The 21292-nt window shown below is 37.5% G+C and overlaps 1 long non-coding RNA gene across 3 annotated transcripts; it reads left to right on the top strand.

Annotated features, from left to right (window-relative positions):
* Positions 1-8454: 8454 nt before the first annotated feature.
* On the top strand, positions 8455-20830 carry LOC131480767 (uncharacterized). 3 transcript variants are annotated; one of them, XR_009245800.1, is made up of 4 exons: positions 8455-8619; positions 11136-11249; positions 20182-20394; positions 20787-20830. It is a non-coding gene; the product is annotated as an uncharacterized LOC131480767 (long non-coding RNA). The 3 variants fall into 3 exon arrangements; XR_009245802.1 differs by lacking the exons at positions 20182-20394; positions 20787-20830 and adding an exon at positions 19506-19743; XR_009245801.1 differs by lacking the exons at positions 20182-20394; positions 20787-20830 and adding an exon at positions 15146-15567.
* The last annotated feature ends 462 nt before the right edge of the window (positions 20831-21292 follow it).

The following is a 21292-nucleotide window of genomic DNA, read 5'->3' as shown; positions in this document are numbered from 1 at the left end:
CTTTCCATGGCCTATTCTGGGCTGTTTCCAATCATGCTTCTCGCGCTTACCTGCAGGGACTGTGTCCTGCCAGAGGAGTTGCCCAGGCTCCTCCATCAGAACCCCTCCCAATGCCAGATTTTGCGCTTGCCAGGGGGTAAATTTATAATTTCTATTTTAAAGTGACTGCTTTTCACATGTGAGAGATGGAAGGATGAATTCTAGACAGAGGCTTCTAATTATTTTGTAGTATTATTTGATTATTGAAGCCTTTAGATATATTTAGCGTGGAAAGAAGGGAGCATAAATGATAAATCTATTGATTTTAAAGGAGCAGGGAGAAGGAAGAGAAAGGTGGAAGGATTATATAGGAAAGGTTCGACTTGACCAACCAAGACTGTAGTAAAATAGTCCAAAATGGAAAAAAAAAATGAGATAGAAGAAAAATACTAGATAGTGATTAATATTTCAATCAAAAATTTATTAAGGAGTCAAATTTTTTTCTGAATTTCCATTCAAGGGCTGAAGTTGTGAATAAAGACACCTGGAAATTCTAACGTAGTATTCTGAGACTCCTGATTCATAGAAAATGATTGTATTCTCATATCTGAGAGAGATTCATCATAGAAAATTTCAAGTAAGTTCAACATTCTCTTTATATCTTCTACAAAGAGGTTTGAGAATAAAATGATTTTATTATTCTTATATTCTTGCTAGCTACCTAATGCTAGCAACCCAGAAGGAATTTGGGTATGTATTTTATGATGAACTGCTGTAATTCAATTTGGTTACATAAAGTGAACTTAAGTTCTGGGAAATTAATTAAAGAATTATTCATAAATTCACAGAACGTCCTAACTTTAGGAGAAATATTTCTTTTCAGCAAATTTGTGTTCCATTTAGTATGAAAGTAAATAATGTATTTCTTAGAATATACTTATTTTCCTATCTTATTTAAGGATGAAAAATTGGAAATGTAATCTAACTGTGTGCTCATAATCAGGAAAGCTCCTGCGCATCTGCTTTCATTAAGAAAATTGATTAAACTTCATGAACCTCCAGGTATAATATAAAACCCATAAATGCCTTGATTACATCTACCATGAAAATGACCAGAAACACTAATTTTCCAACTTTCCATTTCTCTGTTCTTTTCCCTAAAGAAGTAATACTTTCTACCAAAATGTGAAAGAAAATATTATTGTTGTTAAGTCAATATTAGTGTAGATTAGTATACATTATCATAAACCAATATTGGTATTAATAATGCTAGCATATTTGTTCATCTAATGTTTAAAGTCAGCAAGAGCAAACTTGAAAAAATTCTTCAGACTGTTTTTTAAAGAAATTAATAAAGCTTGACATGCTATCCTTCATGAGAAGTAAAAGAAAGTCACATCCATTTTAAGATTTTTGTACCAATATTTCTTCAATGTATTAATGCCAGTTTTTTTTTAAATTCACCAGATAGAGATTTTACTTCTCCTGAGTTTTATAGAATGTTTAGAGTTTTTTGCCTTTTATTTAGCTCCAAGGAAATATTTATGAGGTTGTCAGTATAATTTAAATCTTGAAGATTATTTAAGTTAAATAAGATTTTAAGATTCTTCCAATTAAATGAAATTTAAATGTTATAGTGCAATGCCTGTAATGTCACATACAATGCTTCACATCTGGAAATTAAGTTCATTTAAACATTGAACGAAAAATTACATGATTTATTACAGAACTATTCATCCTACATTGCAATTCACTTATATTCATTACTCAGAGGTACAGAAATAGAAACTAGTAAACAGGATCAAGGTGGAATAAAGACAGGTTTATTCTCTGAAGCTCACCTCCACAGTGCAACTGGAACTTCTCAGAAACCATGAGGAATCTGCAAAAATGAATATGAAAGCCTGATATCTACAGGCAATGGATATAAAGAAAATCAGACCAACCTCTAGAACAATGAGTCACTGTCTGAAGAATAAGAAATCTGGGCAGAGACAAAATCTCAGGCTCATAATTGCTGGTGCTATTCCAGACACACTAAAAATAAATTTGAAGAGCAATCTATGTAGGCAAAGCCATTTGTAAACCGGTGGGATGAGAAGCAAACATTACTAATTCCAAATTTTTCCTGTGTTCCACTGGATGAAATAGCTTGCCTTATTTATAGTGTGTATATGATATTGCATCAATTTAGTTCATCAACTCTGCAGTTGGATACTATGGCCAGGATTCTAAATCTGATTCACAGCTGAGAAAAAGATCTCCTTTAATTAACATAAAAAGGCATGAAAGAGAGAAGAAACCGCTTTATTAAAAGACCAGTATATTTCTTTATTTTTTTTAAATTTTGTGATACAGTTCCCCACCAAACTCACCTCTATTATGTCAATGCATAGTCCTTCATGACCAGTCTAAGTCCATCTTTCTGCTATTTAAGTGTGTCCTGACATTGTAGGTGGACAATGGCAGAGTTCAGCATCCTATTAAGACCACCATGTTTCAAGAGCTGTACTAGCTTCCTTACCCATGTTGCACATAGTCATCATGATCACAGAGGGCAATATTTTTCTTCCATTATACATATAAGCTGGTATGTCATGAGTTTATGCGTCATGCCCTAAATCACATACTTATAAGTTAAAGCTTAATTCTGGGCCCGGCGCGATAGCATAGTAGTTAAAGTCCTCGTCTTGCATGCGCTAGGATCCCATATGGTCACTGGTTCTAATCCCGGCGGCCCTGCTTCCCATCCAGCTCCCCACTTGTGGCCTGGGAGAGCAGTCGAGGACGGCCCGAAGCCCTGGGACTCTGCACCCGCATGGGAGACCTGGAGGAGGTTCCTGCCTCCCGGCCTTGGATCGGCACAGCACCAGCCATTGCGGCCACTTGGGGAGTGAATCATTGGATGGAAGATCTTTCTCTCTCTCTCCTCCTCTCTGTATATCTGCCTTTGCAATAAAAATAAATAAATCTTTTAAAAACAGTTAAAGCCTAACTCTTTCTAGCTTCAAGGGACTTTTATACATTATGCTGTATCTAGAAACTGGGTGACTAAAAAGTCTCAATCAATAAAGTGTTGTAATAATACAAGACACTAAATATCACTAGATCATATGTTAATAATAAGATCAGAAATGTTTGCTACACGAAGAAGCCTCTTTCATAAGTTCCTTGAGTATAGGTAAGTAGGTAGGATTGAAGAAAAGAATAGAACAAAACACTTTCAGAAAGGTTATTCTTAGAGGAAAAGAACATTTAGTGAAAAAAATAGTAGTTTGTTTTTTTTAAATCAACCAACAAAATCTCAACCAAACAAAACACCAATTCCATAAACTTACAATGATATATTGATTCTCACATCTTGCCCTCTTTCAATGGTGCTACATTGCAGCTAGTACAATCTTGAAAACCCAGTCTGACATTTCACATTTCCACTTCAAATCTTTCTTGATCATGATGGCCTTTAGGATAAAGTCCAAACATCTGAAGCAGCTTGCAATAATAATTCACAAGTCTGAGGGGTGAAGGCCTCTCCCCTTCATCATTCCACCCTTCAGATTTAGGAATCCCTTCTTAACTTCTTAAAAAAAAAACTGCGCTAAAAAAGACTATATAAAATGTATTCACTTCAAACTCTGTGTTATAAAAATTCTGATTTCTTATATAGAAAGAAAACAGAATCAAATGAGGTATCTTGTATTTGAATATCACCAAGAAACATTTCTTCCAAGAACATTTAGTAAAAGACCTCAAGATGTTCCTCAGAAACAATTGTCCTTTTAGGTTCACAGAGCATTGACCCTGAGAGTGACAGTATCATGCTCTTGTCCTGCTGCTTCAACAACTCAATAATTACAGCGCAACACCCTTCCTGGGGTGTGATGGAGAGAAGGAGACACAGTAGTGAGTAAGTTAGCACCACATTAAATGGAAAATAAAAAAATCATCAGCCTTTAGGGTCCAGTGCATGCAATTAAATTTCCTGTTATCTTTTATACGTTGCAATGAAGAAACAGTTCTACCGAGAAAGGGGAGGCAGTTCCAATTTGGATAGATTATAAACTATGATGTACTTAGCCTACAGGCATCTTTTCATGTATACTTGTTGAATTAATAGATAGATAAATCAACGTAGGTGATCCGGGCCTAATAGTATATTTCTAAAATGGTTTAGACATAGTAACTTGTTAAACACAGAAAAACACTGGGCAATTTAAATGTGTTCTTTATTCTTATTTTCTGTTTTAACATTTTTCAGGCTTGTTAAGCGTTTTTAAGCAAACAAAGTTGAAATTTTTGAGGATCCGTGTCATTGCTCAGCATTATGGTTCCAATGGATTTTGCTTGGATAATATGTTTTGTGCTCTACGTCTTTGGTTTTTGTACAACAAGGAAGAGAGGCGAAGACGAAACAATCCATAAGAGAAGCCCCGGGATATTTTTGAAAATAAGAATATGAAAAAGGCCTTAGTCAACTGTGCTTCTTTGAAAACACATTCACGTGGGAGAAGCAAAAGACCCAATGTGAGCATATAATGATTTACTCTAAGGTGAAAAAAAAAAAAACACTTGTTTTCTTATTTATTTATTTATTTATTTATTCATTTTTTATAGGCACCAAGTCTTACTTGAAAAAAAAGTCAAGAAAATGACTTGATTTTGCTATTCCATAAAATAAACCAAAAGGTATGATATTTAATGCTATTTGGTTATATGTATGTGCCAAAATATTCTTTTATAAAAATATTGAAGGTAATTGAAAGTAATAAAAAGCAAATGGCATTAATTGAGTACTTCTTACATGCCAGCACTCTTCCAGTGGATTTATATGAAATAATCCATTTAATTTTCACCCCAAATCAGAGAAATAGGTGCTTTATTGAGTAGCCTCTCTTTACAGATAAAAAACAAAGATAAAAGCCAATAGAATTGCTTGTGGCCAATCAAAGCAGTGTCAGTGCTTTGAGGTGGCTGATTCTAGCACACTCCAAGATAACTATTCCACATCATAGAGCTCCTCCTTGAAAAAATACACATGTACTAACCTACAGCGACTTTTCTCCCACTTTCCAATAGTGAAACTCATCCCTTCTAGCATATGTGGGAAGAGATTGGAGATGAATAACTTGATCTTGTTTGGAGAAAGTAAATAATGAATTTTCTAAGCTGACAATTTATGAAGTTGAAGCATATCAAGTTCTTATTACTGTAGTTCAAACATTGATTATTTAATATGGTAGCTTTCAGTTATTTTCTGAAATATTTTAACCCTGAGTGCAACAAATATTATAAATTAAAACTTTCAGGTTGGAGTTGTGGCATAAGGTTTAATCTGCAGCAAGCAACAAAATATGGACACTTGTTCAAGTCATGTCTGCTCAGCTTCTGATCCAGTCCTGTGTTAATGGCCTAGGAAAACCAGCTTTATTCCACATAGAAAACCTGATTTCAGTTTAGCCCAGTCCTGGATTATAAATTGCTCTTATAGAATTTAGGGTTCAACCAGGACTGCTTTAACCCCTTCAATTAGCACCTACAATATAATCAATTCCCACTAAGTTCCATCTGCTAAAGTTATTACTATTTGGTTGTCACACTTGGAATCAAGCCTCCAAGACAGAAATCTTTGAGAGTAACTTAAGCCAGCTCATAACCATAGCAAAAGTCATACACTAAGCAACCAGGGTCAAAGCAACATGTATTTCCTTTGAAATAGTAAAGGGAAAAAGCTGCAGAAATTTGAGTAAACTCCTGGATATGAGTGTTGAGAAAACCTGTGAAGTGTGATTTGTTTTACACAGAAGGAGCAGCATACAAAGAGCAATCAACTGCAGACCATCTTGAAATGTGAACTGCATAGCATCCAAAAAGAAGAAAGGACTGGTTGAATTACTGGTTTGATGGGACAGCCTGTAAGCATAAGGTAACAGGATTGATGTAGAGGGGAAACCTGATTTGATTTTTTCAGGGATAACATTTAACTCTTCCAAAAGGATTGCACTATTAAAATGACACATTCTAGGAAGAGTAAATGAAAAGCACCAGTGTAAGACGCCAAGCAGAGCCACTGACAGGAAAACTAACAAAATAATCCAAGAATGAAGGTATTTGGGTTTAGTTCATGAACATTTTGAATGAGACAGGTTGAATTCAAGAAACAATTTGATATTAAAAAGAAGGAATAGGATTTGATTTCTGATTCACTTGTGGATTAGAAGATTCTAAAATCTTATGTCTAAGTGTTAATAGCGGGTGGGTTGGTTATTTTAAAAATAAGATGGCAAAGTAACAAAGTTGGAGAGATGACTGATAGAAAGCATATATTAAAATATAAATACCTTATTGTTGGCTACTAAGTACCTCAAGCTTTCACTAATAAGCAATGTACTTACTGTTTATCCTTCCTCTCTTACTCTCTCTTTACATATTCAATAATTAACACAGAAATATAAGAATTAATGTTTGAATTTTGTAAGGAAATGGGGACTCAGAGAGGTTAAATAACCTCCCCAAAGTCACATAGTCCTAAATATTTATGACTCTCAAAATAAAGGTCGAAATCAAAGTGCAATTTGAAATGACAACTGTACCTTGAAGCAACTATCATATAGGTAGTAGCTAGAATGAGAGATATAGGTAGAATTTGCATTCAGAAATCATCAGTATCAGATTGATTTTGAAAGTAACTGATCAAGGTTAACAGATGAAAAGGAGAACGAAAAGAAAACAAAGCTAAAATCTTGGAAGTTATCTAAAATAGTGGGTTGAATGTAGGAAGAGACAACTCAAGAATAGAATATAACTAGAGAAACACAATCCTGGGGAATAAAGTACTAAGCCACTATATCATTTGTTCAACAAATTTGTACCCAGCTAAGGGACATGTTAGCTAGCATCTGAAGGTCCAGTGGAAGGTTAAACAAGTGGGAAGTGTTGCAGGAAGAAGAGGGTGTTGCTACAGTATATGCCTGAAAAGCGAGTGTCAGGAAAAAGAAATGGAGAGAATTAGCAACGGAAGGCTTAGGCTGGAAAAAACAGCATCTGCAGAGTAGAACCCCGTTGTATTATGCTGGGCTAGACTACCAGGGGCCACTCAAGTCTTCCAAAGCATGGGCTTCTAATCTCTTGACTGTTCCAGATTTACAGTGTCTTAGCCAATTCACGCTGCTGAAAAGATACCGTGAACTAGGAGGCTTCAACCATAGACATCTATTTTTCATAGTTTAAAAAGCAGGCAAGGGCAAGCCTCAGGTGCTGTGCAATATGATTCCTGGTGATGGATCTGCTCCTGGCTTTTAAATTGCTGTCTTCTTGCTCAGGTGGAAGACAGACATAAGTAGGAGAGAACAGGTACATGTGCGTGAAAACAATTCTGCTCCTTTTATGCATTAGGCTGTTAATTACACCATGACGGCACCACCCTCATATATTAAACCTATCATCTCCCAAATGCCTCATCTCCAAATACTATCTCCTTGAGAGTTAAAACTTCAACAGATATATTTGGAGGTGGGAGGAACACAAGTATTTGTTCCACAACAATGGTCATGGAGGCATTGTCTATCTGAAGCTGATTACAGAACTATGTCTGTACTATTGTCTTACTGATCTTCACTAGAATTTCATCTGATGATAAACAAGTTTTGCCAAAACTTCAACTTTTTTTAGGTAAAAATTGAGACTGATGCCGTGGAGTTTTAGGTTAAGCCACTATCTGCAGCACCAGTGACCCATATTGGCACTGGTTAATGTCCCGGCTGTTCCATTTCCAGTCCAACTACCTGCTTATGACCTGGGAAAGCGGCAGAGGCTGGCTTAAGTTCTTGAGCCCCTGTAACCACATGGAAGACCTGGAAGAAAATTCCTGGCTTCAAAATGCTGTAACATTATTTGGGAAGTGATCCAGGGGGTGGAAGATGTCTCCCTCTTTGTCCCTGTAATTCTGTGTTTCAAATGAAAGTTTTAAAATATGAGTCTTTAAAAATGTAAAAAAAAAAAAAAAAAAAAAAACTTCCTAAGATGCCACCTGAGACCATAATTTTCAACAGCTGGAGAGAATCTCTCTATTCCCTATCTGTCATAATGTAGCAATTTAGGCTACCAAAGTTTGTGAATTTCGGAAAATGTTCAGAGAAATCTGGTTCCCACCAGTCCTTATGTCTTATGCATGTCCCTTCCCATTCTATGTGGTTCTAAAGTGGAGTAGACAGTCTGCTCACCTCATCTCTGCAGTCATAAAATAAGGAGAAAAGCAAGATAAGGCTTTTCCCCAGCAGAATCTTAGTTTCTGAACCTCAGTGCGTGGAGCAAATACCTGTTACTCATTTTGTCTTAGGCATTGCATCTTAAGGAAGCCAAATTTGCCATGAGCAACTGGATTTGGTGGAGCTGGAATCCACATTCTGCACCCTTTGTTAGGAAGTGTCTTGGTCTCCTAGCAACATTATAGGGAAATCCATCAGGGGTATGAAATTATAAGGCAATGTAGGCGGAATACCTGTAGAGTGTTCAGTTTTATGAAAAGCTTTGACTAAAAATTATACATATTATGCAAAATGCTACAGCAACATAAGGTTAAGGTAGAAACTGTTCAACTCCTCCACATGCAATTTAGAGTTCTAACAGTACCCAGCAACCAAGGTATAGGAATAAAAAAGTAAAAGAATATATGGAATGCTGAACAGGTTAACCATTCATGACTAGGGAGAATTTCAGGGCATGATAATTTAAGCTCTTCTGTCATAAAATGTTTCCTTTGCCTTTTGGGATAGAAGAAAATATAGTCTTATCTCATGCCACCAAATAAGTTAAAATGAAATCCAAGCAGTATGGCTAAACCCAATGCTTGTATATATTGTCTGAAGCTGCAAATCAAATTCTAGCCTCTACTGGCTCACTTCTTGTTTTTCATAGGCTGTCTGGGAACCCCTGCCTACAGACCCTTGGACTTCCAGCCTAGAAAGTAGATTCCTCAAGAAGTGGGTGCTAGAATGTGGTGACACTGCAGTGCTACTGCTGTGTCGGTAGAAAGTGTTCTTGAAGGCATCTTCCTGTTTTCTTCACTGGAAGCTGTTATTTTCCTCTAATGAACAGTGTAATTTCTCTTTGCAAAGGGCACATCATGTTTTCTTTTAGCTCTTTCTGTTGTTTTAAAAGTTTTTATATCTCTCAACTGTGTATTTGCCTGGCTGGTGATACTCACTTCCTCTTGTGTTCTTCTTCCAACTAATTTTCATCCAATTTGTATTGGGTGTCTGCAGCATGCCCACACCAGCAACACTGTGATGAACATAAAATCTTACAGCACTGAACATCTTTGATATGTGAATGTACAAATTATATGTGCATGTATATGTGCTTAAGTGTATATAGTTGGGTCTTTTGAGTTTTTGGTATTGTTTTGGCTTCTGGAGAAAGCTATCTTTATGAGACATTCAGACTCCTGAGAAGAGCAAACAAGCAATACATATGGACCCTGAGTGTTATCAAAGGACACTTGTTTAAAAATTGAAGCGGAGACTTTTTGTACTAGATTTTAATTATTCTCTGTAAGAACTAACTTCTTTATATTATCCAAGCTCGTTTTTGGCTTTTTAGCAAAAAGATTTCAAATGGTATCCAAGACTTACAGAAGCAGAATCAGATAAATTTCATAATGCTATAAAAATATCAAAATGTTGGGACGGAGGAGACAGTATCTTTCCTTTCGATCTCAGTGGTACTCTTTATGATTTTTTCCTGGATCAAGGATGGGGAATTAGAGGTGAAAAAAAAAAAAAAACCAAAGATATCAGGGTGTTAAAGGTCTTTCTCTTTTACCATAAGCTGAATTTGCATGAGTTTTCTGATCAAAACTCCTGCTACACTAACCGAAGCACCAAGAACCTGATTAGATTTTCTCAGAGCAAGGATTTCAAGCTTGGTTGCAGAAAAGGATGAGGCAAAGCTGGCAGGGGAAATGTGGAGGGCTCCCCTGCTGGACAGCCACTCCCACTGGAGAGCGTGAGTCGGGATGGGGGCAGACCAGACCAGGCAGGGCTACAACACCTGTGGGCCTCATGTGAGCTAGATCAGGGAAAAGCCAGGCTGGGTGGACTTCCTACTGGTGCAAGCATTAATTAAAGAGGTTGAGGGTTGATTGGACTTTGCTACAGCATAAGCTGGCAGATGCTGGCATTGGGGACTAATTCTGTCAAGTTAAACTCCAGAACCACTTGGAGAGTACATAATCCAGGAGTGGCCTAATAGGGAAATAATGAACACCTCCCGCTTGGGTTACCACTCCCACTGGAAAACATGAAAACCAGGACTGGGGAAGACATGGCTGGACAGAACGGCACCTGCCAATATATGTGTGGGCTGGACAGTAGGACTCCTTGGGTTAAACCAGGCTTCAATGCCCATTTACATATACGATAGCTAAATGGGATGTGGGACAGACTAAACAAGTCTGCAGTGCATACTGGCAAGCATGGGAACCAGGGTAGGGGACATGCCTGTTGGGGTTATGGGGAGTTGTCCTGACCAGGCTGCATTTCCTACTGGCTTGCGTGAGGCCCTAGTATGAAGTAGGCAGGATCGGACTGGACTGCAACACCCATTGATTTACGTGGAAGACAGGGCTGGAAACAGAACTGACCCAGCAATTGCAACCACCAGCATATGCATAAGCTGACTGAGGCAATGGATTGAGCTGGACCCCGTACTGGCAAGCACACACAAGAATCAGGTCTGTGATCACCTCAGATGAAGTTTCTTTGGGGATCCCTCCAACTGAACTGCTGATCTCAGAACCCCAACCCTGAATAGACCGTGTCAACCAGTGGATTCTGAGGAGATTTTATCGGGCTTGGAATGGTGATATTGGCAGCAATTCAGAACTGTCGAACTATCAAAACTGCTTGAGCAGGACCCTCGGAGCATGCTCCACATCAGGGACCTGGGATGGGTGAGAGACTGGGTGGGGTTCATGTATTATTTGCCTTATATCTGTGTTTTAGTTCCCTGAAATTCTTTAAAACAATTATTTTGAAGTTTTTATCAAGCAATACATGGATTTCCATTTCTTCTGGGTTGATTACTGAGAAATGATTGTATTCTTTTGATAGCTGAATGTGCTCATGATACTTCATGTTTCCTAATCTTTTCATTCCTAGCTTCACACCTGAAGAAGTAGTCATTGCTTTCATTCTCTGTTGACTGATGTGTGAGTGAAACGTCTGCCCATCAGCTCTGCCAAGCATTCTGAGGCACTCTTAGATCTTTTCTAAGTATGTACCTGCTTTAGATATCTTGTTTACTCTTGAAAGGGAATTTTTAATATAAAATGCCTTACCTCAATCCCTCAATTATTTTCTCTATGCTGATGCTCTGTTTACATCCTTCTTCTAATTCTGCAGGCCAGCTAGCTCTCTGCAAGTGCTTAGCAGCCATCTGCAAAGTGTCTCACTTCCAGTCTATGGAATTGAGTGGAGTGTTTTGAACCTCTCTGTGTTCCTTTTGCTCATGTATAAAATGTAAATAATGATTGTGCTTATGTCGAATAGTTGAGCAGGATAAAGTAGTTAATTTATTTTAAAAGGGTACCTGGCAGATATTGATTAGACAAAATGTATAAAAGAATTGTCATTTTCAGTGGAAGTCATTTAAATACAATTGTGGTGGGCCCACATTCAACATCCAATTATTTCCATGTACAACATTTTATATATGGGAAATTCAAAAAGAAATAAGTTATTTACTCATCTTTTGCTTACAGGGACATTGATGAAGTAACATTTCTGAGAGTCACATAACAGTTAGTGATTCTTCTGTGCTCCTATCAGCAACTAGTGCTAGGACCTGGGCTAGAACCAGACCTGACAGAGATAACATACCCTATCACCTTGTATGATAGTGAATTCATGGGATTTGTATTTAAAAGTCCTTCAGAGTCTACCAGGTATTTGCACATAATTTCTCCTTTTTTCCCTAAAAAATAGAGGAGTAGATGGTTGTGAACGAAAGCATGTCCTTTTCCTCTGACTGGAAGTTGCAGACACACAGCTAGTGAGATTCAGACAGAGATCTCTGGTTCTCCACCTCCCAGGACAGTGAACTTCATGACCTCATGCAGTGTTCCCTAGCACAATTATCCTTTCTCTCTTCCACAACATGCTCCTAGTCTATATTCATAACACAATTCATTCAGTGACCTCATAAGAGAAATGTGAACATTAAGGCAGCTCAGCAGTAGGAAAGTAAGCCATCTCTGCTCCATACCCACAATCAAACTTTCAGTTCCACAGGTCAATTTTGTGCTGCTGCTTCCAGTTTTTCCAGTTAGCTTCAATTACACAGGTGGTTATTTTAGATTTAAGACCTCTACAGTCCTACCGACCGTCTACTTCTAAATAACAAGATACTATTGTTATTACTCAGTTTCTTTAAATACAGAAAATATTATACTCAAATATATTCACTAACCCACTCACTCATTTATCATCCTTGTGCCAGATTTTTCTCTTCATTTTTTTTTTTTATTTTTTGACAATCTTTACATCGTTAATTAGGGCAAAAGGTTCAAGGGCTACAGGAAAGTGGGTGAGACTATTATTTGCTCATTTTTTCCCCTGTATCTGGGGTAAAGGGAAAGATAAAGGGAGAAGCCCCACCCGGTCTCCTACCCATCCCAGGTCCCCAATGTGGGGCATGCTCCAAGGTGCTTGCTCAAGAGGTTTTGATAGTTCAACAGTTACGAGTTGCTGCCGATCTCGTCATTCCAAGCATAATGAAGTGGCTGCAGAATCCACTGATTGACATAGTCCATCATAGAGTCTCTGTTCGCCCAGTTTTTCACTGCCAGCATATGGTGGGGTAGTTCATTGGTTTGTTCTGTTCTCTGTTGTGATGCCAGGTATCCTCTGCAGGTTCCGATAGACTGCCATATCCTCCATCTGCACCTGGTTATGCTCTACACTGCTCTGTCTGAGCCTCTGAGGAGGCTCGGCTCATGCCAGATTTTTCAAATGTCAAAAGACACAGCAATTTTTAACAAAAGAAATAATTTTAGATTTTCAAAATATCGTAAATCACATTGTATAAGTTTTTAAAAATCAACATAAATACAGATGAGTGCTATGTAACATTTTTTCACAGATTCAAATATATCGATAACACATTGTTTGCTCTCACAATAGATCTTACTAGAATATATTTTACCCAATCATAAACAGTTGCATCACAATATCTTCTACCTAATTTTTTTTAACTTTTCAAAAATTTTTTCTGATCATTAAAAGATTAAATTATTCTGCTAAAACAATTTTAAAATACGGCAAATAAAAATTTAAAAAAATCTGAACTGTCACAATTAAGAATAATCACTGCTTTTAAAATGTACTTTCCAATATATCAAAGATATATAAATAATGTTCAGTATTCTTTTATTATGTTTCAGTAAACAATATTGGCACTTAAATTTTTATATCAATGAAAACATCATTTTGCTATGATTTTTAGTTTACTTTTTGTCACAAACGTAGTTTTAATAATACATAAGCATTTAAATCACCCTCTCTCTATTGAGAAATACAATTTCCTTTCTTAGTTAACCTTACTTGCCCTTTCATTTTCAATCCATGATTCCATCCACCTACTTCCTTTGCAGTTGTAGCACCTTCAATACATCTGACGTAAGCCCTGAATAGGTTCTCACAGGAACTCTTGTAAACCATATACTGTTAATTTATACGTTGATACCAGCAAATAGTCATGTACACAAGCGAGACGTTCACTTTCACAGTTGAACATGCCTCTCCACATAGACAGGTTATGTTTCATAATTCGCATTCTTCTGCATTTTTCCTTTTGATTCATTCTGAATACAGACACCATGAGTGTTGCTTTTTTGTCTGCTTTTGCCATACACCTGTACAAGTGATACAAATAGAAGACAAAACAAAACAAAACAAAAGCAGAGGAAATATCTGGAATTCTACATTTGATGCTAAGCTGTAATTGTTTCTCCATTGTTAAGTTGAAAAACAAATGTCTCTCTTGTCAGTTCCCCTCACCCTGTCCCCCTCTTTAATCTTCTTGCTACTAGACAGTCTTCTTTACATATAAGGAACTCTGCTTTTTAAGTTCATGATTACAAGTGTAACATTCATTTTATACATGATGCTAGTACTTTTATTAGTGTTATCATGGTGTAGCGAGAGACTTTTCTTATAAAATAGCAAGTCTTCGGAGGGAACAGCCTCAATTCTGCTTACCCTAAGATCCTTATTAATCTCAGTGCATGACTGTGAAGATATGTTGTTTACTTAAGGAAGACATAGCTTGTGCTAAAGGTGAGCCCATAGTTACTTTTAATCCAAATTACAGACAAGTTTCTTGATGACTTGCGGTATTTGTGGGAGCGGAAGTTTTGGATATTAGGTTACACCATTTCTTTCAGAATGGCTGTGTTAGTTTATATCCCCATCATTTTTCCTTGTATTTCATTTTTCCAGTTAAATAATATCATATCTGTGGAAGAAGTACTATAATTTATTTCATCATTTCTGTATTTAGGAACTTAATCTTTTTCGTATTTAGAGTTACATTAAAAATCACAGATGCAGATTTGTCTACATAAACTCTAATTTGCTGGCTTAAATAACTTACAAAAATTCAATTTCCTAAAATGTACAAACAATAACTATACATGTTTTTGATACATGTTACCAAGTTGCTTTCCAGAAAGCCTGTACCAATTATAATCCCCCTGAAGTCTTTCATGTGTTCATTCACGAAATACTTATTATTTGCTTATTTTATTAACATAAAGAGAAAAAAATCATCTATTTCATATATATGATTCTAAGAGGATAACCATGTGGTATACTACCTCCCTCTCCTCTGCCCTCAATCCCCCTTCTTCCTTCCTTTCTTTTTTCGTTAATTTTTGCAAAGGCCTAATTTTAGTCTACTTTATAATCACAGGCTAAATGTACCACTAACCATAATAGTCAACAAGTAAGAAGTAGATGCATATTAAATGTCAAATCTTTTCCAGGTACTGTCCCAATCACTGGAATGTTAACAAAGAATGAAATTCCATTGCTGGGGAACTTTAGTAGAAGAGGGTGTTTAAGGAGCAATATTATGCCAGTTGAGAAGTAGCACTATTTTGTCCCCATAGGCAGCTCTGAAACACGAATTCCTGCAAAGAATTACAAATTACAGCAGAATTCCAAATCTCCACGTGGCACAGTTACTCATCACAGCACAACAAATCAACATTACAGACACTTCTGGCTTTCTGAAATTTATATCTGCTGGGTAAAAGATGGAAAATAAGGTGCTGGTCAAAGAAACTGCCAGTTGGCCAAGAATAAGTGTGAAACCAAAGTGAGCAGCTGTGTTTTGTTGGCCACCACTGCTTATATTTCTCAGGAGGTGTGGGCAGCAACCAGTAAAGGGGAGACTGCTGTGTGGTCCAACATGTCAAAGGATAACATCTCAAGGTTTCCAGACACAGTTTTAGCATGAAGGATGATGCAGAGCTTTAGTTTTCTTTATTTTCATTGACTTGAAATAAATATGAACCCCTAACTGTAGTTTACTCAGGCTACCCACAACTGCTTGTTGGAGATGAGGCCTACAGTGAAAATCTGCAAGTGTTGTCACACTATTTCAATGTGTTCCCTACATTCTTTCTTTCAGGGTAAATGATACTTTCTGCTAGGTGGAAAGGAATGTGTGTGGCTCTTAATCTTCATGTCAAATATAATATTTCTATCATGTATGTTCAATGAGCAGAGATGAGAGATAATGTCTCTCCATTATTCATGTAAAGAAACGTGAGTAAGACTCTATTAAATATGTAACAGGTAGGAGCAGACAACACAACAAGAGTCACCTCCTGCTCTGGTTTGCCTGGGACTTCTAGGATTAAAATTGGAATTATCCCAGAAAAATCAGTATGCTGATCACTATGAGTGTCTCTTATAAATTCAAGTCCACCTAATATCTATTGTTACCAACTGTAAGTATCAACTTTCTCCTCCAACAGAGTTTGTGATAGTCTTGGTGTTTGCAATGCCAAAATCTCATAGTTCTCCTATCGATAGCTTCAAATGTACCTTTAAATGAGATTTTTAAGAGCTAAAAATATAATTAAATGATAAGACAAATGAAACACCAAAGCTCAAAAGGCATATATGCAGTAAGATACAGAAATTTAGTTCTAAATAGATAACAGCATGTTAAATAGTTACTTCAGTTTCCAGGCTTTTAAAACATTCTACCTTGTGGGGTGGGCAAATGAGGCAGCGAGTTTTTTCAGCTTGGGATGCCATTCCCAGTGGCAGTGCCTGATTCACGTGCCAGCACTTCTGCTGCTGACCCAGCTCCTGCCAGTAAGTCCCCTGGGAGACAGTAGCTGATAGCACAAGTATTTGAGTTCCTATCACTCCAACTGGAAGACTAAGATTTAGTTCTGGGCTCCTAGTTTTAGTTTGGTTAGCCCCCTCTGCTGCAGTCACTGGGGAGGACGCCAGTGAATAATCTCTCTGTGTCTATCTCCCTCTCTTTGTCTTTCGAATATATTGAAAAGAAGTAGCCACAAATATCAGGGTACAGATTTTGTAATTATGTGTTCTTCCCACTGATTCAGCTGTTAGTATCCAGCCACTCCTTTCATCAACCCCCTCACCAAATTGCTGGCTAAATTTTACTTAAAGCCGTGTGTATGTGTGTGTGTGTGTGTATTACTAGAAAGAGAAAAAAACATTAGCAATACTGGACAGGGAAAGAGTGCTAAGCAACTGTGGGGTGGTCTGATTGAAACAGCTTCAGAAATATAAGAGCCAAATACTGAATTTTCAGGTCATGTTTCTCATTGTCAGGTTCTCAATTCCTCCATCTTCAGCAAAGATTTGCAAAAAGAGTTTATGGAAAATGGAAAATAGCTTTGCTTTTCATTAAGGGTGACACAGATTAATTAAAAGACTAATAGGGTACGCTGGAAAATGGTCCCCATGACTGAACTAATTCAGTCAGCTCAGAAGCTCAGCACAGAGTGCACCATGAAAATAGTTCAAAGATATCTTTGGTTTCTACTTCCAACAGCTTATATGAATGGGCCCTCAGAATACCCCTACTTGGAAATTAAATAAGAGATTAACATCCATGGCCCGGAGCAGTAGTCATAGTGGCTATGGTCCTTGCCTTGCATATGCTGGGGTCCCATATGGGTACCAGCTTTTATCCTAACTTTGACACTTCTGATCCAGCTCCCTGCTTGTGGCTTGGTAAATCAGTCAAAGATGGCCCAAAACCTTGGGACCCTGCACTCACAGGAGAGACCCGGAAGAAGCTCCTGGCTCCTGGCTCGTAGCTTTGGTTTGGCTCAGCTTCAGCCATTGTAGTCACTTGGGGAGTGAACTAGCAGATTGAAGATCTTTCTCTCTGTCTCTCCTTCTCTGTAAATCTGATTTCCCAATAAAAACAAATAGATCTTTAAAAAGAAAGAAAGGAAAGAGAATGGCATTTGGGTAGCAACTGACTACTTTTTATCACACTAAGATCCCAGTGTAAAAGATGTATTAATTTAATCAAAAGACAGCGTGACAAAGAGGTCTTTCATCTGCTCAAGAATTTGAGCCATCATCACATCTTCCATGTGCACGAGCAAGAAGCTGGATCAGAAATCCACAATCTATAGGACTTAAACCACACATTCTGATACAGAATGCACATCTCTAGAACTGACAGTAACTACTTCACATCAAAGGCTGTCCAGTGTACCTTACACCTAGGGCTTAATCCATTGTGTTCCAAAGACCACAGCTGCAAAAATCATGTTCGCATGTTTGCTGCAATCGGGGTGGCAAGTGAAAAAGCTGGCGCTCACATGATCTTTCTCACTAAGGCCAGGCAGTGATAACCTGCTCTTTCTGAGCCGCACAATCTCATTTCTCAACAATCACGCTGCCCGCTACTCAATACCTAAACATATATGTTCAGGAATGGTGAGGGTGAAATAAATTCAACCAGGGAAAAGTTCTGCTACAGAAACTACTGTGAAATAGAATCAATTTTTGTAGATGGGTTTAGCCACCTCACACAAATTGAGTGATTGCTCTGAGAAAATATACAGCATGTAAACCTACCAGCAATCTTGTCAATTTGTTCTTCCCTGATAGATCAAGGCCAGAATGTCAGCAATCCATTTTGAGAAGTCACAAAAATTATACATGAGGAAGACAGCTTGATTCAGGAACTTTATCATAAAGCATACATTGTTACCAGCAGCCTGAAATGACTGCTACATTTGCAAATGAGGGGTCTTATTACATTGTTCACTGGATCACAGTGAAAATTTCCAAGAAGCTTTACACGAATGCTTGTATTTGATTCCACATCCTTCTGCAAACATTTAGGAAGTAGAAATCATGTGACACTAATATTCATCTTGACCATCTTCCAAGACCGAAACTGATTTATTTTACTGGGATAGAACTATGAAAAAGAAACAGATTTTTGCTATTAGACAGCCAGGTCTAGCCTCTGGGGACAGCTCACTGTAACATGATGATTGCCTTTCATTTTATCATATTAGACTATGTAAGAAGCAATATTTTCACAATCTCCTCAGAAGAACTTATGTAAATGTATGTACTAGAAGTTTTTTTAAATCACCTTTATCTTTCACTGTTATCAGAAAGTATTTCCTGTTTTCTTTATTAACTTCTGTGTTATTAACCTAGTCTCTTATTTCTTTCAAAAGAAAAAAGTACAAAACACACATAAATTAATTATTCTGGTATCAAAGCTATTGATCAGCATGTTTGAAAGTCAGGTAATGCTTAAGCTGGAAACCATTATTTTCTTTCCTTCATTGTCTTTGCTGTGAAATGTAACTGGGTTATATCCCCCTTTCAAAAGTAATGGTTTTTTTCTCTGTTTGGTAAAAACATTCAACAAACTAGATTTTCACACTTATTATTATCTTACTGATTGCCGTCTAAATTCAGTCTCTATCCATGTCGGCATCACATTCTGACTCTTGATAATTCTGGATAGTTTGAGCTGATCTTGTCAGATGTTTAGGGAGAAGGAAACATCTATTCATTTGGTAGATATTTCTTGAGGGCATGCTTTGTATCAGGTACTGCAGTGAGTACCAAAGATAGGACAAATGACACAAGGAATCAGTGATGCCTAAAGCAGTCAGACACAAAGGGATTTTAATATGGAATCTGAGAAGAAGAAAACCTTGCCTAGCAATTTCCCAGGTCAGGATTGAAATGTACAGTTTTTTTTCCCCATTTATTTTTGTTGACACCAAACAGGAATGCTGAAGAGGAAATGAGCTCTGATCCTTTAGGGAACATAGCATGCAAAACCTAGCCTGATGAGTTGAATGTTTGTTGGGCACTTATCTGACCATTACAAACATGTTCTCACATATCAACAATAGCTATCCTCAAAATCTAGTTGGATTTGCAGTTTAATAAAAGTGTTTTAAGTTGTTTGTTTGTTTGTTTAATTTGGAGAGCCTTGTGAAAGTAAATACTTAATGATTGCTTCCTGATGCTGAGCATTGAGCCATTGAGGCATTTCCAACAGAGGCAAAATAACACAGGCATATTGCCCATTATTTGGGCTTAAGTTCCTCTGCAAGTCAAGGGACCACAATGTTTTTCAATTCCTTAAACCTAACAGGAATGAAGAACCAGGACCTTTTTTTCCTGATGGAAACCATACCTCTCATCTTTGCTTTAACTTGACTTGAAATTCAGTAAAGCAACAGAACTGTTTCCCTGGCATGAGACGAGGCTTCTACCCTTCGCTCCCTGAAATAAGCAGCCAATGGAGAAAACAAAAAGGCTTTTCCTATCCTGCTGTCTTTGTTTTCCTTCCTTTCCAAGGAGAATACGCTGACAGCTGAAGTCTTTGCCCTTTGTGATACAATGAGAGAAGCAGTCACAAAGGTGGGAATTGGGAAAAGAATCAGCCTAAGGGACCAAGTTGTGTCTATATGGGTCTCAAACACATGAAGTGTGACTAGTATGAATTAAGATGTATTGTGTGAAATACAACAGGATGCTTAGTGCCTGCTAGAAAATAAAATGCACAATACTATAATCTGCGTATAAATTATCTGTTGACATGACAAGGTAGCTATTATAGATAAACAGATAATTAATATTTTTTGCTTTTTTGATATAGCTACCAGGAAATTTGTAAGTACATAGATGGTTATATTTTTGGCTTGTGCTATATTTCCATTGGATTTATCATGGCAACTGAAAACAAACAAGTGGCTCTACATCCTGAATTACAGGATGTTGTGTGCGATGCTCTGCAGCCTGGGAGGCAGGCTCTGTAGTCTATGATACTGGCTTACTGCTCGCACAGTAGCCCACCAGGATGTGATCTTAGGTAAGGTATTTAAAGTCTTTGGAGTTGAGAATCCCAAAGCTATGTTATTTCATATAATCATATATTTAGTTTTTATAGAATTTAGTGTCATGGATTTATTAGGTTGGGCAGAGCTTCTGCCTTCTCCAATCACCCATGCCTCATGTTGTAAAAGCTCAGAGCTGTGTACCCTGGGTGGTCATTTTCTTCACACAGTCAGCCTGCCTTGAGGAAGAACTGGAAGGCTGTCTCCTACCAGGGAGCTCTCTGGCAGACTCACTCCCCCAACTAATAAAACTCTGCCTGAACTAACAACCTCTCTGTCTTTCTCTTCCTCAATTGTTTCTAAATCCAATGGGATTGTCTGTGTTTCAATGTCTCTCTTCCTCAACTCATTCTTGTTGTTCTAACAGAATACCAACAAAATAGAACACAAACTGAAATGAACAGCTACTGAGTTCTCTAGAGGTTGGGAAATTCATGGCTGAGGGACTGGCGCTGGGCAAGGGCCTTTGTGTTGCATTTTGAAGAGGGAAAAAGCAAGTAAGAGCAAAAATGAGATTGGAGGTGATGGAGAAAACTTACTTCTGTAGTGAATTCTCTTCCACAGTGACAGCATTAATTATGGAACACAGCTTGTGAAAGTTTCATGTCCCAGTACTGTCAAGATGGCTATTTAACATATAACCTGATATTGCAGGGGACACATGTTCAAAACATAGCAGCGTACCTCAGGGGTCTTACAAATCTTTGAGGGCAGGGAACATGCTTTAATTACCTTTTGTAGCCAGGACCAAGAATAATAAATGCACTTTCAGCCAAATGAAATACAAAAACAAGCTTCTGTATGAATATATGCATTCAATCAACACGCAAATGCTGACTGGCTAAACTGAGATCTCTTTGCAATTCTCTTTTT

This window comes from Ochotona princeps, chromosome 7 (assembly GCF_030435755.1).
Source record: "Ochotona princeps isolate mOchPri1 chromosome 7, mOchPri1.hap1, whole genome shotgun sequence".
NCBI lineage: Eukaryota > Metazoa > Chordata > Mammalia > Lagomorpha > Ochotonidae > Ochotona > Ochotona princeps.
The sequence above is the reverse complement of the archived record's forward strand: the minus strand, read 5'-3'. Positions and strand labels throughout refer to the sequence as shown.